Here is a 25,174-nt window from a genome sequence, read left to right as displayed (position 1 = left end):
CTGCCTTCACACAAGGGCTGGGTATTTTCAACAGCCTCATGATAGAAAATGTACTGGGATACACAGTGATTTGGGATTATAAACATGTCATAGTAAACTTGTTTTACACTGAATCCTGACAGCAGTGTCTTTGTTATAGAAGATAACAGAAGAGGTATAACTTTAAGGTTCTTACACTTTTTAAAACACTTAACTTCAGATCCTCATAGATCCAAGTACATTAAAATAGTATATTTATATTCACTTAGCTATTTATAAATGTAAATACCTTGGTATTTCCCTTTTTAAACAAAAAAATGTCTTTCTCTGTTGTTTCTCTTGCTGTTGTTTTTCATACTTTATATAAAGATATTCTGGTTTAACTTCACTATAGGCCAACTTGTATATATGAATGACTTTTTGCTTTACTTCTGTCTAAAAGGTGGACACTGCAGTTTCTTCAATAATCTAACAGGTGGGGATTACAGTGTTACTCATAGTCCTTCAGCAGCTGTTTGAAGCCTTTGTTATCAGTGCCGCTGTTCGGCTCTTGTTTTTAAAAATAAAATATAAAGTAATGCTTAGTATCTCCTGATTTGATTTAGAAGTTAAGGTAAATTTTTACTTAACAGTGTCATTCAATGCTGGTTGGGATGACACAGATTAGCTTAGTAAGCCTGCGTAGCTGCCGTTGCTAACTGTTGATTTAGATTAGTGTTGCTGCAGTGTTTTACCTTGTTCATTACACAGCTTGCATGACTCATGTACAACTCCTGACTTCTGGTGTTTGAAGAAACCCCCAAAAATCCAGTATCTTTGCTTTTAGTCTTGCCAGCAGTTGATGGAAACTATGGGTGTTTTCACTCCTGAAAGTCTGGACCAAGGTTCACTTTTTTGTTTAATATTTGGTTTGGTTGGCTATGATTTCACAATGTAATTATTGCAAACAGACTTGTGTAGCTTGTGTGTGTAGAAAAAATGAATGAAACAGTCATTTCCACCATCGTATTGTAGATTTACTACTACCAACAGCGCAAACTCAAAGAGCCCAAGTTTGCTTTATGAGCTTCCTCTTTATCGTAGTAGACAGGAGATGAGAAGACAGTGTACAATCCTGTGGACCATGGTAACAGTGACTTGGGAAAGAAGGGGAGTGGTGGGATTCATTGAAAATACTTTTTCATAGAGTATTGTGTTTCTTTATCTTCAGGTAGCACTGTTCTCCAGACCTCTTGTATCTTCTCTCTTTTATCCCCTCAGAAAACACTTTGAATGTTTCCGTAGTTTTGTAATTTTTTTTTAGTCAACCCCTTATAACAGCATTAGACCAAATGCCAAGGAGACATGGTCTCCCCTTCCCCTCATGTGCTTCTGCGACTCTTTCTTTTGTTGGTGTTGGATTACCTTTTTGGTTCTAATGCCATAATTTCCTGTAATTGTCTGAAACCTTTCAAAATAACACTTTCACACTGGGCATGGACTGTTCAACTTGGTTTGGGCCGAGACCGCCTGTGGCAGTCAGACCAAGGTCTGGCTATTTGGTCCTGCATCATGCAGTTTATCATCTGCTGGCTTTTTTTGTTGTGAACTTCACCTTGGGGGATGTATATTTACCATTACAATTTACTGCCATTACAGCATTTATGGCCCTATCAATTCATTAACATTTGTATGATACATGTATAGACAAAGAGTGTGTGATGATATCTTGATTTTTTGGAGTACAAGCCTACTGCACACTAGATTTTCAAATCTTAGTCTATTTAAAAATCATGGACTCTTGGGAAACCACAGACATAAGGACAGTTATAAATGATTTTTAACATTATAATCCTCTGAATAGACACAAAAGACATTTTAGATCTTAAGGGCATATATTTGGTTCTTTGTAGGAAGGATTTTAACGTGATGATTCCACAGACACACAGTCTCAAAGAAACTTGTGTAGTCAAATGTGGCTTCAGAAGAAAAACAGGGTGCTTGATACCTGCTATGAGTTCTGCTCTTGTAGATCAAAAACCAAGAAAAGAATCTGGGTGAAACCCTGACTGATACACCATTGTAGCTGTGGTTATATCTGCTGCTTGGTTTATGAGCTGTAAAAGAATACATCATCCTGCTGGTGATGCTTCCTGGTCTGCTCACTCTCATTGGCTACTTTAGAATATTATATGCTAACATGTTGATCTTCATATTACTGCTACCATCCGACCGGTAATAATTAATGTCAGGGAATGTTTAAATTAATTTGTCAAAAGTTCAAAATCTTTTGGTGGCATTAGATAAATATACATCTTGATTTATATCCTCTTGACTGTCCTAACTGCTAAGGCTTGATACTGTCTGATCAACACTATCTCCATGTGCCCTTACTCACTCAATAACACCAGCATTTTGCTCATAATGATTACAGACGGCACTACCTGCTGACTGTGAGTACAAATGGCGCTCCTGTCACTGCTGAGGGTGAAATGTGGACCAGGTTAGCGTCTCCGTTCGTGCAGATGTGTTATTCTTCCTTCATTGTTAGACCTCAGAGGAGAAAGATGGATAGAGGCTGTCTGCCTGCAAGGTAATCTGATTATGAGAGCATTAATAAAACATCATTCATTAGGGGCCTGTATCAATCCGCTGTCACCATCAAGTGGTTCGCTCATCAAAGAATGACAGAGAGAGGTGGGAAGGGAGACGGAGGCAGGAGAGGGCAGTCATTGCACATTGTGTAAAAAAAATCCCATTGTCTATTGATGATGTTTGTCTTGATGTGCATGCGCTCTCTGGGGAGACAGTTAAGAAATGTAAATGCTCAATTTTAGCTCTCTTTTTGACTTGGTAATCAAACATTATGTTAATTAAGTCGACTCAATCTGACTTTTTCATTTGATGATTTGTAGCTATGCCTTTCTTTGCACGTTTACATTCAACCTCACCATTTCCTCCATGTCCTTCCATCTTTTTCCTGTGCATTCTTTTGATTGCTCCTCCTGCGGCAGAATGACAATAGCCGCCCAGCCTGTGGCTCCCACTGGGCCTTCATTATGACTGACTGTATTATGTAAAGCACTTAAAATGCCTAATTATGCTCTCTGCCTGGCTCTATTTTAGTTCCTAAGTGTTGCAGTCTTCTGACTGATGGTCCTCAGGGACTTTTCACTCAGCGTTTGAAATATTTTCCTCATATCCTCTCTCCGCTTAACAGCGCATCTTCAGACACAAACACCTTCTATCAGAATTGGCGACAGTATGGTGACAGTGAAAAGCACAGGGCTTGGACTCCTGAGGTGCGAGAAATGAGCCTCCAGAAATCAAGTTGATGATAATTTTATTTGGATTTTTCATATGTAAATTGCTGGAAACTTTTAAAAAGCAGGATTGTAAAACTCATTTTGAATTCCTGAAAATGTATTTGAAAATTTATTTCAATATCTGAAAATAAAATGATTCATTCCTCAGTGGGCAGATGATTCAAAGCAAGTGCTTACATAATTAAAACATAGCCAGGGGTTAGAAAAATAATTTATACCCAACATTTCAGAGAAATCGAAGCCGTTGTGAGTCCATTTTCATTGTGATTCAAGCTCGGTGATGACTGAATGGTCTGGTTTTTGTGTGTACCGCACTTCCTCTGTAGAGAGAAATTTAATTGAATCTCCCCCTGTGTTTCCACTGATTGCACCGTAGCCCATTTGCAACCTGAACTATTTCCATTCCACTCAACTTGCAGGTTGCACTCTTTGTGTGTGAAGCACATGTGTGGGGGTTGATCAATGTGGGTGTGTACGAGGACATAGTAAAGAGTAAGTGTGGCTTTGTGTGTTGGCATTGTAGGTGGAATTTGTGGCATGTGTGATGGATTTGTGTCTGATTGTCTCCCAACATTTCAATACACATAACAGAATAAATCCCTAATTGCCTTGGCTCTCTATCTACAGCAGAAAGGCTTGTGCGCATTTTTGCAGGCTCTCCTGAAACTCCACAGAGTGCTCATAAAGCCTCCCCCTCCAGAGAGCCAGGTCACATCCAGGCCATTCTCAGGTCAGAGCTGAAGAGACGGCGATACATCATTTTCTTTCTAAAGCTGAGGGATTTTCTCAAAGGTGGCTGGGTGCAGTGATGATTTGACCATTTCTGAACTTCTGACCATCTTGTCTGCACTGCCTTCATCCAAATAAGGCTCCCATGGTTGAAATTCTCTGCTGGGCCCTTTACAGCAGCCAGAGCAGATGGCTGACTATTGACATGCAAGGAAGCTTGTGTAATGCAGACGCTGTACTGCAGCATTACAGGCGACAGGGGAAAACAGTTGATGGAGATTTAAGTGAATAAGCTTTAGGTTTCATTAATGTTTACTTCAGTCCCATGAGTCGACTTTCTCTAGATGTCGGTGAAAGGGAAATTTTTTTTCTCCTTTTTTGTTGCTCACAGTTATCTCTAAGACTTTCATCCATCAAAACAGCACTATTAAAGCCTTGATGGCCATTTTTCTGGAGTAGATATTCAAAACCACATCACTCTATGCTGTTTTTCTAACCATTCATGAAAAATCCAGAATTCTTTCAAAGGGTTTACCTTCCCTGTGTGTGGGGGGTTCCCACTTGACAACCCCGGTGATATCCTGACTTTTGCTGCCAACAAGTCTGCGTAGTAGGGTTGGAGCAGAGGTGTCAAACTCAAGGCTCGTGGGCCAAATCTGGCCTATGGTATATATCTGCAGGATCATATCATATTTCAATTATAACTGACCCAGCAGTATGAGGTCTGCAGATTACCTCCAGTTTAAAAATCTAAACTTAACCTTAATGATTTAAAACATCCTTGTTAAGTCATAAATGTTTAAAAAGTAAAGAGTAAAGTTAAGTTAAAATAATTAGATTAAAAGTCAGGAATACTGGAAAATAAATTAATTTGTGTTTTATGTCATATGGTCAATTTTGCATCCCACAATTACAACTTAAACATGTGATTATGGCTTTTTATTTCAAATTTTAACCTTTCAATTCATACTTTTGACTTAAATTTGGACTTTTTACATTTTTAATTTCTAATCATGTATTTTATGTTGACCTTTAAAACTCATGATTTCAAATTTTATCTCATATTTTGACATTTTCAATTCATAATTTTGACTTTTTGACTCTAATTACAACCTTTAAGGTTCCCAGTTTTAAATTTCAAGTCCTATTTTGACCTTTAAAACTCACAATTTCGTACTTTTTTCATATCTTGAACTTTTCAATTCATAATTTTGACTTTTGATCTCAAATTTTGACCTTTTAGATTGATAATTTGAATTTAAAGTCAAATTTTGACCTTTTCAACTCCTGACTTTGAATTTTTATCTCATATTTGACCTTTAAAACTCATTGTTTCAAATTTTATCTCATATTTGACCTTTAAAACTCATTGTTTCAAATTTTATCTCCTATTTTGACCTTTTAAATTTGAAATTATGACTTAATTGTATATTTTTATCTTTTAGATTCATAAATTTAAATCAAATCAACCATATTTTGAGGTTTTAAAATCCAGATTTAGAATTATATCTCACATTTTGACCTTTTCAACTTATAACTTTGACTTTTAATCAGTTTTTTTTTTTATCTTTTACTCACAATTTAATATTTTATCGAATGTTTTGGAAATAAGAAGAAAAATTAGAATTGTGTTGTATTTTGTAACTAATAAAATTCTGAAAAGTCAGTGCCTCTGCATGAGTTAGTGCCCTAAAACCATTCTTTATTATTCTTCTTTATTTACTATTCTATTACTTTACTGTGTAAGTGCATTTTTATTTACTTGCACCAAGTCTATTATAAAGATTTGGTTCCTTTGATATTTTACTGTTACTTTAACAGTCTCATAAGTGAAAGCTATGAAAAGTAAACTTAGTACAAAAAGTAAGGAAATCTTTTCTTTGGTAGATCATTATTTGTCGTAACAATGCTTCTTGGCAATAAATCTGGTCAATAAATAGTGCTACATCTGTAAGGAACATGCATTTGTGGGATGAGCAGCAGAGCTGAGTATGTGGGTTGTGCCTGTGAAAAATTAGCTTCTCTGCCAATGCCAAACAGTGTATTTGGCTGTTGTGATTGACTTTTGTTTTGAGCTTCTGGTACCCCCAGGTGCTGACAATCATGTGCCAATCAGGCACAAATGTGCCTCACAAATGTGGCACTATTTTAAAGGGAAATAAAAAGGCTGTCCAATGGCATAAGAGTTATTGCCATGAAGCACTGTTACAATGAAGAAAACAAACAAACAAACAATTTCCTTACTTTTTATCATAGGTTTAGGAATAGGCGAATGAGTTTTTGCATTAGTCAGTTTTTCTTAAAACCTTAACCATCCATCCTTTGACTATTTGTGGAGACACATAAATATCAGAGAGGGGAAGAAATACAATTTCTTCAATAAATAATGAATGCATATGTTTCAAAATACATAAAAAGACATTATTCTTTCCTTTTCCCCAAGAAGGCTCCTCTAGACCCTTCTCTAATGTAGCCCCCTCAGAGTGTTTGCCTGATGCCCCTGTTAAAAGGTGGACCAATGAAAAATCATAATCGTACCATGAGCTCATATATGGGTTTACCCTTAAATTAAAGTGTCCTTATTTGGAGGGTTATACATGGTTACATATTTTTAAGGAAATTGTGTGATTAAGCCAATCTGTGGAAACTTTATACCTGAAAAATCACTGAATTCCCATTTCAAATTTAGAAATTATATTTTTGGATAAATTAAAAAGCTTCACTGCGGGCAGCAGGAGTTTATTGGGACCTGAAAAACGTTAGGTTGAGAGAAGGTAGAAAGGAACACCTCAGATGTACTGAATTAATGGACCACTCTGTGCTTTTTTGTGCAAAATGGGACGATGAGACATGTGATAAAGCTGGAGAGTATCACATATCTGTGCTCACTGTTGGAGAAAATCAGCTGGTGCATTCATTCATTCTCTGTTGAAAGCCTCTCTGTCCATTTTACCTCAGGAAGCCTTATCAGGTAATTAACGTCATGAATGGAGGTTTAATGACCCCCACATCAACCTTGTTTAAGGAAGTAGAATTAAAGATGGTATCAGGACATGTAATAATAATGCAGGAGGAGCCGAGGTAGTGGGGATTGCAAGCCTGAGCATCAATGTCATCGTTGTGCTGATCAGGCTCTGAGAGTCCTGCTCATGCATTATGAGAGCCCCTTAAGGCGAGCAAAGCTTTCTGACACCTACTGCCTCGTCTATCTGGTCTCTACAGGAGACTCAGTGGAGCTCACGCTCAATAATTGGGCTGTGACCCGGCACAAGCTGGAGTTATAAGTTTCACCGAGACCAGGGGGTGAAAAACAGAATGGCATGTCAGGAAACAAGGAGGAAATAAGGCCACATTAAAAACGAATACTGTTTGACAACTCTGCAGACTTAATTTGAATAAGACCTAATCAGGCCTGTCCATAGATTAAGCTGGACCCCTGGCAGGTCCAGAGAATGGGCCCTCGCCAGCTGTGCTTAATCTATGGTACTAATACATGTGTGTGTTTGACCAGTAGAACTGGTGCTATAGCATGCATCATGGCTAACAGCTACTTTATTTAAGAGCTGAAAAGGTTGTAAAACTAATTGGTTCTGATGACGAAATTATTTATTTTTGCCACTTTTTCCTCTTAAAACCACTTTATCTACCATTTTTGACACTATTATTTGCCAGTTTGGATCATTTTTATACAGTTTTTGTCCATTTCTGACACACCCAATGTTTGCCACATTTTAATTGCGTTTTACCTAATTTTTCACCCATTTCTGCTCTTATAAGCCATTTTTTGCCACTTCAAAGTCATTTCTAGCCACTTTTCTTACTTTTTTCTGCTTTTAACCCATTTCTGTTTCATTTAACCACATTTTGCCACCAATCAATCTCAGTTTTTCTCCTTTGCCCCCATTTCTGCCACTTTCTACACTCATTCTGCCACTTTTAAACCCTTCTGTCTGCTTTTTTCTGCTTTTTTTTGTTGCATTTTTCAACCCCAGTTTGCCATTTCTGATTGTTGTTTTCTCTGTTGACCCATTTTGCAGCTATATCACCATTTTCCTCCCCCATTTCACTGTTTGTTACACTCATTTTTGCTACTTTAACCTTTCTCACCATTATCTGTTTTCGGCACTTTAAACCAATTTTTCCACTTTTTATGCCCATCTTTGCCTCTTTTAACCCATTGTAATTTGGTTTTCAGAAAAGTGGTTTATGTTTTTAAGAAGGATTTATATCATAAATAAATGTTAAAAATATCTGTTGCTTTTATTAGGGTGGATATTATTCAGGTAGAAAAATGCTTATTACAACTTAACTCTTCGATGGGACATGATCTTGCTGACCTCTATGGGTCCCTGTTTTGTCTGAGTCCCAGAAAGCTCTTCCTTTAATACCCCCTGATTGGTTGCCTTCCCCCTAATCACAGAGCACTTAACAGAGAGTGTGTTTTTTAACGTGGTTTGACACATAACATGTATTTGGGTTAAGAGGAGTGGTGAGATAATAAACAGAGCTTTAGAGGGACCTTGCATTATTCTTGACTAATTCAGATCACTTGTTTCAATTTCCTTCAAGAGCATTGCACTTTTTACAGCTGTGCTAAAGGAATTTCGTGAAAAAGACAAACTGGAGTGGATTTAATACATAAGCTTCTCTCCAGATAGGACAGATATTCTTGTACCAAAGAGGTGTTTGAAGATCAATATGTGCTCATTCTCAATAACAGATACTTACATTAAAAGTATGTTGTAGATAAAAAAAACCAAGCCATGGTCCTCAACGGACAAGGAAGGAATCAAGATCCTCAAAACTGCGGAGGAGAAACAACTGAAACAGTCCCCCTGGATTTAAAGTCTTACTAGTTGACTTACGAAGCAGATATTGGTAGGTTGTTTTGTTTCTTGTTCAAAAAGAGGGGCTAGATGGGGTGCTTGATGTACATGGCCCTCCAAACTGAGATTTTCCAAAGCCAAACTTCAAATTGAGTGCTATGGGAAATCTCCCAGATGTACAATACCTTGCGAATAGTCCGTTAGATCTGTAAATTACCACAATATAATATTGTGATTTAATGTTGATTCAACAGGATAAGCTGTTTAGAAAATGGATGGATGGATTAGAGAATGAATATCCAAAGGGCAGTTTGTTTTAACTGAGACATTTCCAACAAACACGTCCCAAACACTTGATGTTTAAAATTTTTAGCCATCAAAACTGCCAGTAATTATCTTAATACATCTTGATCAGTGTTCAGAAAGAAAGAGACTTAATAAAATTTGAGTTGTTAACAGTGGAAAAACTAACCTGACATTCAAGATGGATTTGTTCACACATCTATCTGGAAAACATCTGATAGATGGCGTTTGGGAAAAGGAAGAGCCTTTGAAAAAAACTCGGCAGGTGAATGTTCTGTCGTCACAACTTTACGGGCCAATCAGAGCAACAAAACATGAAGTCGTAGCTGCGACTGAGGTGCGCATGCGCTGCTACCGAGAAATAAACTCCATATAGAACTACGTAACGCGAACCATGGCAACTATAGACATGCCAATACTCGACTTTTGTCTTTTTTGGAAAGAAAACAACTCACCGCTGTTCTTTGTTCTTCTTTTAACAATGAAATGTCATCGAGTTCTGATAAAACTGACACTTTAGCAGCATCCAGGCTAATGTCTCCCACCACAGATGCATTGGCCTCTTGTCACTGCTTACTAACGTCACGACTCTGCCGAGCCTGAAAGCACTGCCCCTCGTCGCTGATTGGTCCTGTCACCTTCTTTCTGGGCCCAAATGTTTCAGATGGGAGCTTTGCAAGATGGATTCGCCAGTGAGAAACATGGAAACATGGGGATCCATCTGCTTTGCAAGGTTAGTGAAAAACTACTTTTTCCTAAAAGAAAATTCACAGGAAGGAATCGATAAAGAATTGAACCAACAAGCAGAACCAATGATGGCATCAGTATTGATAAAATCTTATCAATTTCAATCCCTAGTCCTACAAGCAGTTTTTATTATCAGGTTTCTATCCATTTCCATGCATTGAAATCTCAGAGGCATAATCTAGATATATATACAGATGACATAGATGTAAGTCACATATGTAAATGGAAACAGACATAAACCTTTGAATACTAAGCCATTAGTGGTGACTCAGCTCGAGGTGGGGGGGTTCAATTCCCAGCTCCTGCAGTCACATGTCGACGTGTCCTTGACACTTAACACCAAATTGCTTCCCCTGCCAAGTCACTTCAAATAGTGTTAGTAATAGCTTAGCTATGTTTCCAGTAGCTTTGTGGTAGTGTAGTTATTTTTTAAAAATCAAATCGCTTTATAGTATCTTAGATGACAACAGTGCAGCTGAGCTCGCTGTCATGGACAAAATCAAACTTTTATGATGGTAACATCCCAATCGCAGCCTCGATGAGAGACCTGCCCACCTGCATTTTGAGTAGTCATATGAGTAGAAGAGGGGTAAAATAACTAAAGCTCATGTCCATTTACCTTTTGTGTTTGTATGGACCTACAGTTTAGTTTCATTATGGTAAAACTGGGTCTATGAGAAAATAAATGTAGGTTTATTAACTGAGTTAAGGAACAACGACCACGCCTCTTCCTAATCCCACTTCTGCTGCCCAACGTATATAAGCCCACCTCACTCATCCATATGCCTCTGACTCTGCTCTCACATCCCTCCCACCCAAAACCCCTTTATTTCTAACTTCTCTTTCTGGCACAGGAACCACTGGGGTCTCTTTACAGAGAGTGACAAGGAGATGTTCCGCCAGCCGGAGTCTCTACCCGTATGGTTTCCGGACGTTGTACCAACAGCAGCGGACACAAAGTTATCAGACCCCTCCGTCTAGGTCTCATGTGCTCCAACTCCCTTTGTCTGCGTCATCGCCAGCTCAATCGAGTTGATAATCCACCTTTGATCACCCTAAACTACCAACTCAAGTCCCAAACCTTCAACATTCCTGGGCCGGGCCAGCTCACGACAGCCCACATCCTCATAAATTCATCCTTTCATCCCTCAACCCTTATCCTCATCCCTTCATCTCACCATTTCTCTACCATTTCATCATTTGAATATTAAACTTTTACCTGAATAGCGTGAAACACCAGATTAAACACTTTTAACCAGGAGTTCTAGTGTACCATTGACAGTTCTGCTGTATTCTGACAGTCACATCCTAATCGCACACATATGCATGTGAGGTTGCATTGTATACTGGATTATTTTTATCTTAAAGGAGAACATCACTGTCAGGTTGGACAACCTGCCATCCACAGAGCTGATATGCTTTTGAAGCAGAAGTGTGTGAAGCCTTGAACATGCAGCTTTTTTTTTTTTGCAGAGATGGCAGAAGAATTAAGACTTGATTGTCAGATCTTTCAATAAGTTACCATTAAAGAGGAAATGGTCTGTAAGAGCATCAAAGGACCACGGGAGATTAAGAATTGTCATTGGTTAGAGCCGGACCTTCTTGGTTTCATATAATTTGAGTGTAGAGGATAAAGATATATGGTGAGGTGTAAAGATCCCCATTAACACCCTTCCCTGAGCGTAGCCCTTTAAGCCTTAATTATATGGCACATCTGTATGAATTGCAGTGTCGTGATAAAATTACGCTCTTATGCTCATCCGTATACAAAAAAGAAAATGTGTCCTAATGGCTCCATTACGTGTGATGCACAATATGTTTAGCTCTTTGATTTAATAGAAGTAAAAGCTGCGGGGTGTTAAAGATCAGGATAAGTGGACATAAAATTGTAATTAGAAATGGTGCGATTAAATCTTAAGTAGCAGGCCACAAACATGATGTTGGCTCTTTTGGATTCATGGTTGATGAAGTAAACACTACCGAAAGAAGGGGATAAGACATAATTCCCATAAGAGAGATAAGCAGCAAAGCTAAAACAAGTGAAATGTGAAAAATGTTGATGCCTGTCTGCTCAGTTTTGTAAATATGCATTGCTCCAGCAGAGGCAGTTTGAAGCAGTGGTCAGTTGTCACTGCTGTTGATTTAAAACAGCTGTCAAATTGTGCTTGTGAAACCTTTTTTTATTCTCTGTCATATTGTCAGTTCCATTCTCTAAATATACTGCAGAGCTAAAGGCTTTTTCTGTGATCTACAAGACAAAATAAATGTTCTGAGTTGAACTTGAGTGCACAGCTTCAGTCTCAAGAAAAATACAGAATATAGCATTATCATGACAACGGCTCAACAACACCTCCGACACTATAACTATCTATTATAACAGGCATGCTATTGAGCTAGAAAGGATGGCTCAGGGTCCCCCCCTCCAAACACATCAGTCAAATCCTGTTGACTCATGGCAAAATTGCACTTTTGCAAAACCAGAACTGAATTGTTATTCTTGCTGAAGCATCCCCTACAGTGCCTGTCCACCCAGTTCACGAGAGGTCACCTCAAATCCAAGCCTGCACAATTGGGAAAACACCACAGCGGAAAACCAAGGAGCCCTCAGAGTCAGAGTCTCCCAATGGTATTCCAGCTCAAGGCTTTTGCTGTTTTTGCTTAACTCAGGCTTTTAGATGACTTCTCTAATATAAAGCCTCTTTGAAATAGGAATGTTTTTCTCAATGGTTTTCTAATTTTTATAAACTCACGAGAAAGTATCCTTTTCTGTATTTTTCTCAATGAATACAAGTGAGTAAACAGTGCTGTGAAAAAATATTCCCCCCCTCCCTGATTCCTTTTTTAAATATTTGTTACACTGAAATGTTCCAGATCATCAAACAATTTTTAATGTTTGAAAAAAAGAATTGAGTAAATACAAAATGCAGTTTTTAAATGATGATTTCATTTATTTAGGGGGGACAGAGCCACGCAAACCTAACTGGCTATGTGGGAAAATGTAATTCCCCCCCTAAACCTAAGAACTGGTTGTGCCATCCTTGGCGGGAACAACTGCAAGCAAACGTTTACAATAACTGGCAGAGTCTTTAACAGCACCGTGGAGGAATTTTGGACCACTTTTCTTTGTAGAATTGTTTTAATTCTGGAGGGTTTTTGAGCATGAATGGCGTGATAAAGGTCATGCCACAGCATCTCAATTGGATTTAAGTCTGGGCTTTGACTATGGGTTGAAGGGGAGGGGAATGGCCAAGCATTTCTTGCAGAAAAAGTAGAGCAGGGGTGTCAAACTCAAGGCCCAGGGGCCAAATCCGGCCCGTAGTACAGTTACATCCAGCCCAGAAGATCATATCATATTCTTATTATAAGTGGCCCTAAAATATGAGGTCTTGAGGATTTCCTCAAGTATAAAAATGTTAACCTTGATAACATAAAATATACTTAAGTCATAAAGATGTGACAAAAATAAAGAGTAAAAATGACTGGTTAAAGACCCTGTAAAGTGAAATCCATAATTTGTGTCTTAACACACTAGATATGTTAGAATATGGTTGCTATAAACATGTGAAAACACTGAGATCTACATGTGACTGAATTCTGGATTTAGACTGTGACAACATTTTGTACCTCTTTCCTGGCTTGGTTTGATCTGGGCGGGGCCAATATGTAGACTCATGATGTCACAGGCCCTGCCCCTCTAACACTACAATATAAGTTACAGAGCACTTCATCTCAGTACAGTCTGTTGTTAGCTGATGTCACTGCCTTTATTGAAAGTTAACAGTCCGTTAAAAGCTGTTTTTTTTGTTCCTTGTGAGGTAAATTTACCAAATCTATTAGCTACAGTGGTCTATGGATCATTTAAAGCATCATAACAGAGATTTGAGACAGAAAACTGACTTTGTCTCTTCTTCTAAGGTCAACAAAAGGTCAAGGAATGAGTGTAGCCTGAGTGCTTTCTTCAATTCAGATTGTAACATTTTTTTGAGTTTTGATTTAGGGGTTCACAACATAGTGACTTTTTCATACGACAAACCTAAATACAGATTTATTTTTCACTTTACAGGGTCTTTAATTAAAAAAATGGGGGAAAACAAATTCATTTGTGTTTCCATTTCATATCGTCAATGTTATGTTGGACAATTAAGACTTCAATCTATTATTTGGACTTTTATTTCATATTTTGACCATTTCGAATTGATCATTTTGACTCAATCTAATATTATGGCTTTTTCAATTTATAATTTCGACTTTTTATCTCATATTTTGACTTTGCCAATTTATTATTTTTACTTTTATCTCAAATTTTGACCTTTTCTTTTGATTATTTTGCCTTTTTATCTAATATTTTGACCTTTGGAGTATATTATTTTGACCTTTATATCATATTTTGACCTTTCAGGTGCACTAGTTTGAATTTAAAGCCATATTTTTGCCTTAAAACATGAATGTGACTCTCTTTTTTATATATTTGCCTTTTAAAAGCATTATTTTAACATGTAAAAACAGAAATAAAAATTGTGTTAATTTAGTCAGTAACAGTGGTAAGGAATCCCATGCCTTCATTGCTCTGTACTCTACTGTAAGTTTTAGGACATTGGTGATTTTGGTGATATTTAAAAAATATTTTAAAAAACCCTTATATTTTGTTTTTCATTATGAACATTTGAAACCAATTTTGAATTTGACAACTGTATCACACAGGTCAAGACGTCTATTTCTATCACAGTACAAATTTGTTGCCCCACCACTGATGTAGACTCTAGCCCTCTCCTCTGCTTATTCATCACAATTACCTGTGATTGACAACTCAGGGTTGCACTGGGCTTACTCTGGACAGTACATATGTTTCACAGTTGGATATCACAGCTGCCCACTTACCAAAAGATTAAAGCTGATTTCATAAGCTGCTGTTTTGCTCATAGGTCCCAATGGGAATTCAGGATGTTGACTATGAATTTCTGGAAATAAATGTGCTGACATTTGCAGTCATGCCTCACACCTACAATTAATTATATTTTATCACCAACCTGTTCATCAGCTCTTCTGTAAGCCTGACTGCAGCAAAGGGACACACATGCACATCCGTCCACATACACATACATTGTGTGGCTTGAGGTCAGGTCATATGCGGGTTTGTGATATTGAACGTGCTTTGTTTTATTTGACAGCTTTTGCCCATCTCTGTGATTTTCTCAACACTGACCAGCAGACTGAATGCGCCTGGCTGTTCTGGCTGTCTGCTTTATCTCCTTTGCATTACTCAGAGGTAATTTACAATGCCTGCAGCGTGATGGTTCCTCAGTATCAGTCCCCACTGATCATCAAACAAGCCTCCAGCCTTGGCCTCTGACTGCTGCCTAGACTGCCTCCATATCATCCTCCTCACAGCGAGCACCAAACAGAGTAAGGGAGACGGTATATATAGAAAGAGAGAAGGAGCGATCAAAAGGAACAGAGGGAGAGAGTTATCATTCGATTGAACGACGTTTCTTTTCTCCAGTAGCACAGGGGAGATTTCATTGAAAGGCTGTTGCAGTCTATCGATCGGCCCTCAGGGATGGATACTGCGAAGCCAGGGAAGTAGAGGCAGTGTGTTTGTGTGTGTGTGAGAGAGAGAGCGAGAGGTGGAGGGATCCATGCGGCGAGAGAAACACAGACGCAGAATAGAATTGAGTTGTGTTACAGGAGAATGAGAGTGAGAGAAAGAAGAGTGAGAAACAAAGACCTAACAATCATTGAATGTAAGCCTGATGATGATTTCTGCAGGTCAGCCATTCAGGAGCGGTGCATGTGCATTCAGTCTGTAAGACAAACTAAACAAGATTAGGTTAAAACCTAGTATATGGCTGACCGCCACTATCCGGGATGCCTGTTGAAATGCCTGACTGAAATGTGTGTTCTGGCAGAGTGATTCTGTCATGATTGTAAGTTGTTTATTATTTTTAGCCAAAGTTATAGTAAGTGGTTCCTGAAATGTAAAAAGCTACATGTTGTCATCCCCCCTCCTTCCCTGCTTTTCTTCTACTGCATCTGATTGGTTAAACACACACAGACACACAATGACTGAGCTGCAGTTAGAGAACTGCGATGAGGATATACACTCTCTTTATTCTGTGCTATTAGTGCAGGAAGGGGAGACATCACTTCAAGAAATGCGCAAAAATATATTCTCTGTACAAGACAAGCTGTCGGTGTGGCTCACTGCTCTGGTTATCAAGAACAGCGGTCCGGTTCGGAGCAAACTGCTGCGGGCCTACAGCAACATCCAAGGTAACAGCTAATGCCAGACAATAAGGGTCAAACCCACCGCCATGATTGGAAAGCCATGCCGAAACAGACCAAGAGTAGAGCGAGAACATTTTGGAAGTTCACTGAAGTTACCACATATAGTCACTTACCTGATAAAGGGTTACTGACTGCATTCAGTCCAAGCAAACCCAACTCTGTAATGGTAGGGCCCTGAAAGTAGCATCACTCACTCAGTCAGAATACTGACAGAGCCATCTGTAGGGCTGACCTCAGCGGTCAACAAAAACACAAGGTAGGGAGGTCAGACTGAGGTGGTATGTACTACCTGCACAGTGTTCGTCACATACAATGAAAAGAGCTCTCACAGCAGCAGGAGTTATGATTAAGATCTTCAATTACGAGTGCAAAGATCTGAGTTCCGTCCGCAGAGAAAACCAAGATTTAATCAACAAGTTCATCAGGTATAAAGCCTCTCTTTCCTTTATTAGGAATAAACCCCAAAAAATACCATTGCATGTTTGTTTACTTAATGCTCAAGCTTGACCTTAGTATGCTGAAAAGATCTAAGTAGTTAAAACACCAAATGGACAAAAGTATTTGGCCACCTGGTCATTACATCGACAATGAATGTAATGGCATTTATTCAAATGGATTTTATGTGGATTTCTGCTTTGTGGCTGAGTTGCTGTTGTTCCTAAAGCACTTTCTAATATTATAACATAGTTGATTGTGGAATGGGATGAAATTTCACAAACTGTTTTCTTGCAAAGATGGCATCCACCACAGTACCACGCTTGAAGTCACTGAGCTCTTCAGAACAACCTTTTTTGTTTGCAGTGGAGACTGCATGGCTCAGTGCTCAACTTTATAACCCTGTGGCATCAGGTCTGATTGAAACACCTGAATTCAATCACTAACATGTGTGGCCAAATATGTTTTAACTCCAGAAAACCTCTGTGTTTGGTACTATTTCATAATGCAACAAATAGGCTTCCTTTATAATGACTATTGCCCAGTGCCTTATATAACCAAATTTTAAAAATACTGAAATAGTCCTTTAAGTCATCCTTTTTTAGTCCCCTATTAATGACTCTGTAAAGTGAAACCAAAAGTTTTTGTCTTAACACACTAGATACGTTGGAATATGGTTGCTGTAAAAATGTGAAAACACTAAGATCTACATGTGACTACATTTTAGATTAAGACCATTAGAAAGTTTTTCACTTCTGTGCCATTTGACCCCCTCCCTCACTCCTAAGGGTGGGACACTCCTAAGGGTGGGACCCCCCACACACACACACACACTGAACAAAATGAGCTCCATGAAAGCGGAATAAAAAATATAAATGTATAATTTTCTTTAATAGTGACAATATGAGGGGCGCATTTTATGCACTAAGGTCCCAAGTGAACGTATTTGTCACTGCATAAAAAATAATAATACATGAAAATCAATGTTGCTGCTAATCATTGACATATCCCAGGCTGTAATAATCCAAAACAACAACAAAAAAAACTTTGCATGAAGTATATTATACTTCATATTTTCCCCTTTTTCCATCTGAAAACATGGTGCCATCATGACAAATATCTGGCATTTAAAGGGTCAAATCTTTAAGAATGCAAAAATATTCTATATTAATATTTAGGTCAGATGTAGCTGAATAAAATGAGCTTAATGACAGCAGAATAAAATATAAATGAATAATGTTTTTAATAGCGACAATATGAGGAGCGCATGTTATGCACTAAAGGTCCTAAGTGTAACAAATATTTGAACTGTCCAAAAGGGTTTAATAACAATGGACAATTCTTCTAAACTCATTCAACAAAACAAATATGGCTGCCAGTGGCTGCTGGCAGACTCTCAGCTGGCAGCTGAGAGGAGGATCAGAAGAGCCATTTCCATTAAGCAACATCCATTTCCTGAGAGGGGTGGAGTCAGACAGCTCAGTAATGTTTAAAGCCACAGAGACAGAAACAACTCATTCTGAGCAAGGCTGAAACAGAGGGGTTTTTAGACATGCACAAATCAAATACTGGAGTGTTTTTTCAGCGACAACCTTCACGGGCATGTTTTGTGGACCTCTGAGAATGATACAAACTTGTCTTAAAGGAGTAAATTATGTGACCTTTAATTAATCTGCCTACAAGTACCAGACTCACTGTATCATCAAAATAAGCCAGGATGTTCAGAATAAAAGCATCCAGTACCAACTAGGTGAGTTTCTCAACCAAAATGCTAGGCATGTAAAAAGAAGGGAAAGTATTTCAAAAAGGGAACATTTCTTTCATGAATCCATTGATCTATGGGAAGTTTCAAACACCAGTGGCTTCACTCAGGGGAAAAAAAAGTACATTTTTACTGAAGTTCAACTTCAGTGGCCTTCAGGAGACAGACGGTGTCCAAACTAAAGAAAATATTCCATGTTTTCAACACCATCCTAAACCCCATCTGAGTATTACCAGACTACAGGTAATAAATAGGTAGGTTTGCAGGTAAACAGGAGCAGTTTTAGTTGCAGCTATAAGCAATATAGATGGTGGGCCAAGGCCGCGTATCTGCATTAGTTTTTGAAAATAACATTGTCCAGTGAGGGAGGAGCCAGATTTCTCAAATTATGAAGATTATTTTAGTATTAATCAGATTCAGTTTGTTGTCACTCGAAATACTTGCACATTTTTCTAATATTGTAACTCCAGGTTTGTTAATGTTTCAGGCAAGTACCGCTGCCTACTATAGCATTTGGCCAATAGCAGGCTACGATTCTTTGTGGGCGCCAATCAGAGTGCGTTACATTGAGAACTGGTGTTCAAAACTGTAGGTATCCTATACCCACAGAATCAGTCACCTGAAAGTTGTGCTTCTGTCTGTAGGTCTATATTCAGCAAGTAAAAGGTAAGTTGATGTTATTGCAATCAGTGACTATGAAGTTCCTTTGTCTCATAAACATTATGTTCAAACGTATGTTGACTCATTGTGAGAGTAAAGGTAGCATCAGCTAATGCAAAGAACGATGCATAGCATTATTGTAGCTTGCATAATGCTAATCACGTTACCGATTACTAAAATGGTAAAAGTACTAAAAACGAAATTACCAGCTTTAGATTTAAAGGTACTAAAGGTAATGATGTCCTGACAAGAACATTAAGACATTATTTTTCTGCTCTTGATTAAAGTAACCTCAACTCGTTTATCATGTTATCATGTTGTTGACATTTCTGATGCCCATGCAATAACGTTAATAAGTTGGTGTGGTACAAAATCTGTGGTATTGACAAGTGTAAAGTCATTGATCTCTTTGTTCAGGGACTTTTTGGCTTGTTGACAACACTAGAGAGAGAGAGGGATAGAGATAGATATATATTCAAAATAGTAGCTGAGAACTCCCATTATGTTATGCATATCGGACCCCAAACGTAGCTGTCCTCGCTATTTGCTGGTTAAAATAACTTCTAAAACTTATCGATTACAAAAAAATGTGCAAGAAGTGAGCGTGACAACAATTTTATATACTGTATATTTTATATACTGTCTCAGTGTGTTCTGTTTTCTGACATATGTTTTTTTACATATGGAAATCCTTATCACAGTTTAAAATAGAGGATGAAACCTGAGTGACATCAGACAGTTTGTTACTGAAGGGAGGTTTGATACCAATCCACATTAAAAACATTGTCCCTGGAAACAGGTTTATTTCTCTGTTAAAATCACAATTACCTCCGCCAAGGAGGTTATGTGATTGGGTGGGTTTGTTTGTTCGTTTGTTCATTTGTTACAAACATAACTGAAAAAATTGTGGATGGATTTTCATGAAATTTTCAGGAAATGTCAACAATGCCATAAGGAAGAACTGATTAGATTTTGGGACTGATCTGGATCACCGTCTGGGGCGGATTGTAGCTAATTGTAGCGAGAATATTCACAATGCTGGGAGGAATAGAGGAATATTCATCCTCTGCCATGACTTCCAGTCATCTGGTGAGACTGTGGGTGAGACTGTTAGTGCATCTGTTGGCACCGGCAGGCAATGCTTCCGCCATGACAGTCCACTCGTAGTGAAGCCCCACTTTGCCTCATCGCGTGTCCACCCCACTGGGGGAGGGAGTATTTGGCGAATGCTGTGGTGGGGGGCACATGGGGACGGATCCAGGAATTTTTCAGGATTCTTCACTATTGGGAGATAGGGCTATTGGTCTGCGCTCTCTGAGTGCTTTTCAATTTTCAACATGAGTTGTGTATATAACTTCTGGTGCTTTTGGAGTCTGCAGCCAGAGGAACTGTAGGGGTTTTTGCACTTATCCATTGGCTTCATTTGCCATTGCCATTTAGTTTAAATGCATTTGTTTTCATTATATAACAATACAGGCTCTGATTGTCTTCAATCTTTATGCTTTTCCTGCAGTTAAAAGCACTTGACATTTTAAGCACCCAGCATTTCTTTTTAAGCATCAACCTTTTTTCCTGCATTCTGAAGCTTCCAGTTGTTGCTTTTTCTGCACCATGACATTAGCGTGATCCAGTTTTGTGTTCATTATGACTTACTGACTTGAACAGTTATTGTTTTGCACTATTTTAGATCTTCATGCCTTCTCTAGCTGTCTAAAAGTAGCATATGCATTGCTCATATGTAGTTTGTCTGACACCATGGGGTTTACTTACAAAGACATACTCTGTCCACTAATTCAACAAAATATTCATTGTTAGTAAGAGGCAGTTACAAGTGACAACTTGTCATATTCTATTTGTGAAACCTTAATGTTGTTAGCTTCAATTTTCTAGATGTACTGCAGAACTGAAGGCTTTTATGTAGAAAGACCAAAAGAATAAACAAATAAAAATAAATGCATCTTTACTGTCTGAGTGCACCATCTAATCTCAAGAAAAATACAAAGCATAGCATTATCATGACAGCAGCTCATCAACACCTCTGACACTGTAACTATCTATTATTACAAGTTCACTATTCAGCCTCTGTCCCGCCCCCTGAACAGATCAAGGTCTCCCTCCTGAATGCATCAGTTGCATCCTGTTGACTTCTGACAACAGAATCGGACTACAGCAATAAACGGTCATTCTTACTGAATGACAGTACCTGTCCATCCTGAAAGTCTAAGTTGATTCATATTGGGATTATGAAGTATTTTGAAACTTCAAGTACTGTAATTCACTACAGATTATTCCAACTTCTTTGGCTTTCAAACCAAAAAAAAAAAAAAAAGCTAAAAATCATAAAATAGGAGAGACCGTCCAATGTCATGACTCATGAGTAATAATTACAAAAACTATGCCACTAGACAGAGGCTCTGTGCTTTAAAGCTGCAGCAGTTCAGGCTGACATGACTGTCGACCATTATCACTACTGGCTAGTAATGATGACCACTTAGCATGGTGAGGTCTAATTAAAAGCCCTTCTCGGGTTTCCTTACCTCACCTGCACAAATTCAAATATGTACTTTCCTTGCAAAAGCTGTACATAAATTGTAATTCTTTTTTCTTGTGCAAATATAAATAAATAAATAAATAAATAAAATGTGTCTGAATTAGAACCCTGAGAGGCTAAAAACACTCAAAACACTCAGACAGTGCTGAAAAAGATGATAGGTGCAATGGTTTTCATCCCCAAGTTCCAACATGCTGATGATATCACTTAACCTGCTCCTCTTTGGTAACGGCTCGGCGCAAGATATACTAACTGGAGATTTCATTGATAACATGGGAGCAACCAGCAGATACCACTGAAGGGCTAACATTAGCTTTCTGTTGCAAGCACATTTACTAACATAGCACAGGAACAAAAAGAGGCTAATACTACATAGCTAACATTAACTTTCACCTAACAGAACATTCACTAACATAGTTCATGAGAAAACAGAGGCTAAAACCAGAGCGCTAACATTAGCACTCTTAAACAAGCGTATTTAGTCTACTAACATGGTATAAGAGCAAACTGATTGGTAGACAGCTAACATTAGCTTTGTGCTTCAAACATGTTCACTCAGTGTGTCCTACATTGCATACATAACGAAGTATAAATATTCAACATGTTGTGTGCATAAGTACGCATTGTTCATTCAAACTGAGCAGTGGACTGCAGTACTGTCACACTAAAAACCTTCCTAGAATGGAGTGTGGAATGAAAGACACTTAAATGAATGCCATATTGATGGCGTAGTGGATGTTGTACTGTAAGCAGACTAGCACGCAAGCTAACTTAGCATCTACTAGCTAGCTAATGGCTTTTTAGCAACGGCAGCACATTTCAATAAAGAAAAATGCACTGCGAAGTTAGTTAATTTTCTTTAAGTGAAAAATGTTAGCAGAGACCACAATCTATGTCTAACCCGCAATTTCCACATAGGACGACTGCTCTGACCGAAAGTGAGTCAGTGACCTCACCCACTTGAAGCGCCCACTTGATGTCATTGTTTCTGCCATTGGGTGAGTCTATTAGGAAGTTAAAAGGTTGTTTGATCCAGACCGTGGTCCAGAGGAGGTTTCATACCTGTCTTTTAAACTGAAAAGTCCGGACCAAACAACATAGGTGTAAAGGAACTGAATAGTGAGTGAAAATTTCATCTCTGATCGGCTAACATCTGTGTCTAACTTTTTGTTTAAGAAAGTTGTACAAGAAGAAAACAGGGCGTTAAACAGTTGTGACTTCCTGTTAGTGCAAAACGACAGCATGCGATTTGAGACAACACTAACTCGCTGTGGTCAAATGCACTTTACTGCATTTATCTATAATATAGGAAGTATGCACCCCGAGACACTCTGGCTACGTAGCTTTCTGTTACCTTAAATCAAAGCATGCTTTGTCTGCCTTGTCTTTCTTTGGCTGCTCTGGTCTCATGCCAATAAAAGTTCCTAATAATTTAGTGAATCAAATTTGTTTACTACCTCTAGCATTTTTTATTTACTTATTTATTTTTTACTACTTCATCACTTAATTTAGCCATTATGGTGACACTGATAAAAGACACTTGTTAATTAAATCTATACAAAATTCCTTTACTTCTTCAACCTGGATGTCATCAATTACATTTTCGATTTCTAGTTTTATGATAAAACTGTATTTTCCATGCTTAATTATCTAATCAGAAATAGTGGATGAATCATTTGTAGTTTACAAGGAGCAACTGGCAAATTTATATTAATTATTTTAATGTTAACTCTGTTATTTACTCCAAATTGATCCCTGATAACTTTCAAATAAATAAATCTATTACCTCTAATGGGATTAATAATGGTGTTGCAGTAATTTCTGTAGCTCAGAATGAATTTGTTTTTCCTTTTGAAAAAAACTTGGCCTTATTCCTTTAAATCTTTCCTCCTTAGATCATAAAACATGCAACGCCACTGCTGAAATCACGTCTTGCCTTTCATCTTGATAAAGGTAAAATGATGAGAAGAAGCAGGATAGTGAGGGTGTCCATAAGTTAATAAGTTTGCTGCCCTTTCCTTGAACTTGAATTATCCTAACATACTTGAAGGTAGGCTTATGTGGGATTATGTATGAGATACTTCTCTTCAGTGTCTTGCCATATGGGTGTGAATATACATGCATACATCAGTGTAAGAGGTTTCCTCGATACAATCTGGTCCCTGGTAAAAACAATCTGTACAATCTTGTCAGTTTTCTTATCCCTGCATCTCATATGTTACAGAAAGTGCTGCAAGTGTCCAAAATCCCACGGCACATCAGAGAAATCATTCCAGAAAAGCTGCGGGAAAGTTTCACAAACAGTCGGACACACAGAGGTAGTCAGAAGACTGATGCCTGTTAAAGACTAAAGGATGGAACCACCTTGTCCTCTGAGGCCGGCAACTATCAGCCTTACAGTGAACCTAATGAGTCCAACCACTCCTCCTTCTTGTGCATGGGAATGAAGCCTTGGATCCATCCAGGGGTGAGTGCGTGCACCACAGGACCACAGCCGTCCTCCAGGGTCAGATCCAGTTCTGATGGATGACTCCACAGGGACAGAAGATGGCTGAGCTGCTCCTGGTCTCCCCTTTTTTGTCTTTGTGGCGTATACATGGCGAGGTAAGAGCACACCCACACATGCGTACAGTCAGGCTGTGACCTTGTCCATGACCACACACCTAAATAGCCGTGTTTCTGATGAGCGGTTTCCCATGGGGGAGGGAGGCAGGGAAAAAAGAAGCTCGATGTGATGATGAAATACAGCGATTGTCCCCTGATAGATTGGGGACAAGGCCCCTAATCGCTCTTGATGTCATGTGGATGACCTCCCAGGATACAGAGCACAGATTCATCACCTGCAGCTCTCATATCATTCACCAGCAAGTGAATCACTGGTCATGATATACTGTACAGGTGAGCCATAAATAGCACCTTTCACCTGATGAAATCCTCCATCAAGCGGTATTCTTAGGCCCGTGTAACCTGAAGCTCTGCTGATGTGGCCGCCCCATTATTATGAGTACAGAGCTGCTGCAGCTATGTAGTTGTGATTTATCTCAGCAGTAGCTTGCTAACAGTACACCACATTTTAGAAGAACATGGTTGGAGAAGTCTGGTTTGGTAAGGGATAAAGAAGTAAACAAAAGGATTGGACTAGATTAGGTCTGTGTTTGTACAAAGAAAGTGGAGGCAAGGAGTCATTCAGTGCTATCTCCTCCCTGTGGAGTAATTCAGAGCTGAATCTGCCCCCCCTGGAGGACTGATGTGATCCCATGGTACAACCACAACCACACAATGGATCTAACATTGCAACAACACTCGTTTTTTATCCTTCATTCTACCTGCACAGACTGCACTCTTTCATTTAGAACACAATAGCCATGATTATTTTGCTTTCTTTTCTAAATTATAATGTGGAATTTAAATGTTCTCTATAAAACAGAAAAAAAAACCCACCATGATCAAAAAATTCAGTAAAAAATAAGCCGTATAAATAACAAAAACTCTGTTTCTCTCTCCTTTTGAGTTGGACGTCTTTTTTTAAAATGACAGGTTAGATTTTTTACTTCAAGTTGTTTTTTAAATAATATGATTATCTTAATTGGCT

Source organism: Cheilinus undulatus, linkage group 11 (genome assembly GCF_018320785.1).
Source record: "Cheilinus undulatus linkage group 11, ASM1832078v1, whole genome shotgun sequence".
Classification (NCBI taxonomy): Eukaryota; Metazoa; Chordata; class Actinopteri; order Labriformes; family Labridae; genus Cheilinus; species Cheilinus undulatus.
Note: the sequence above shows the minus strand (reverse complement) of the source record.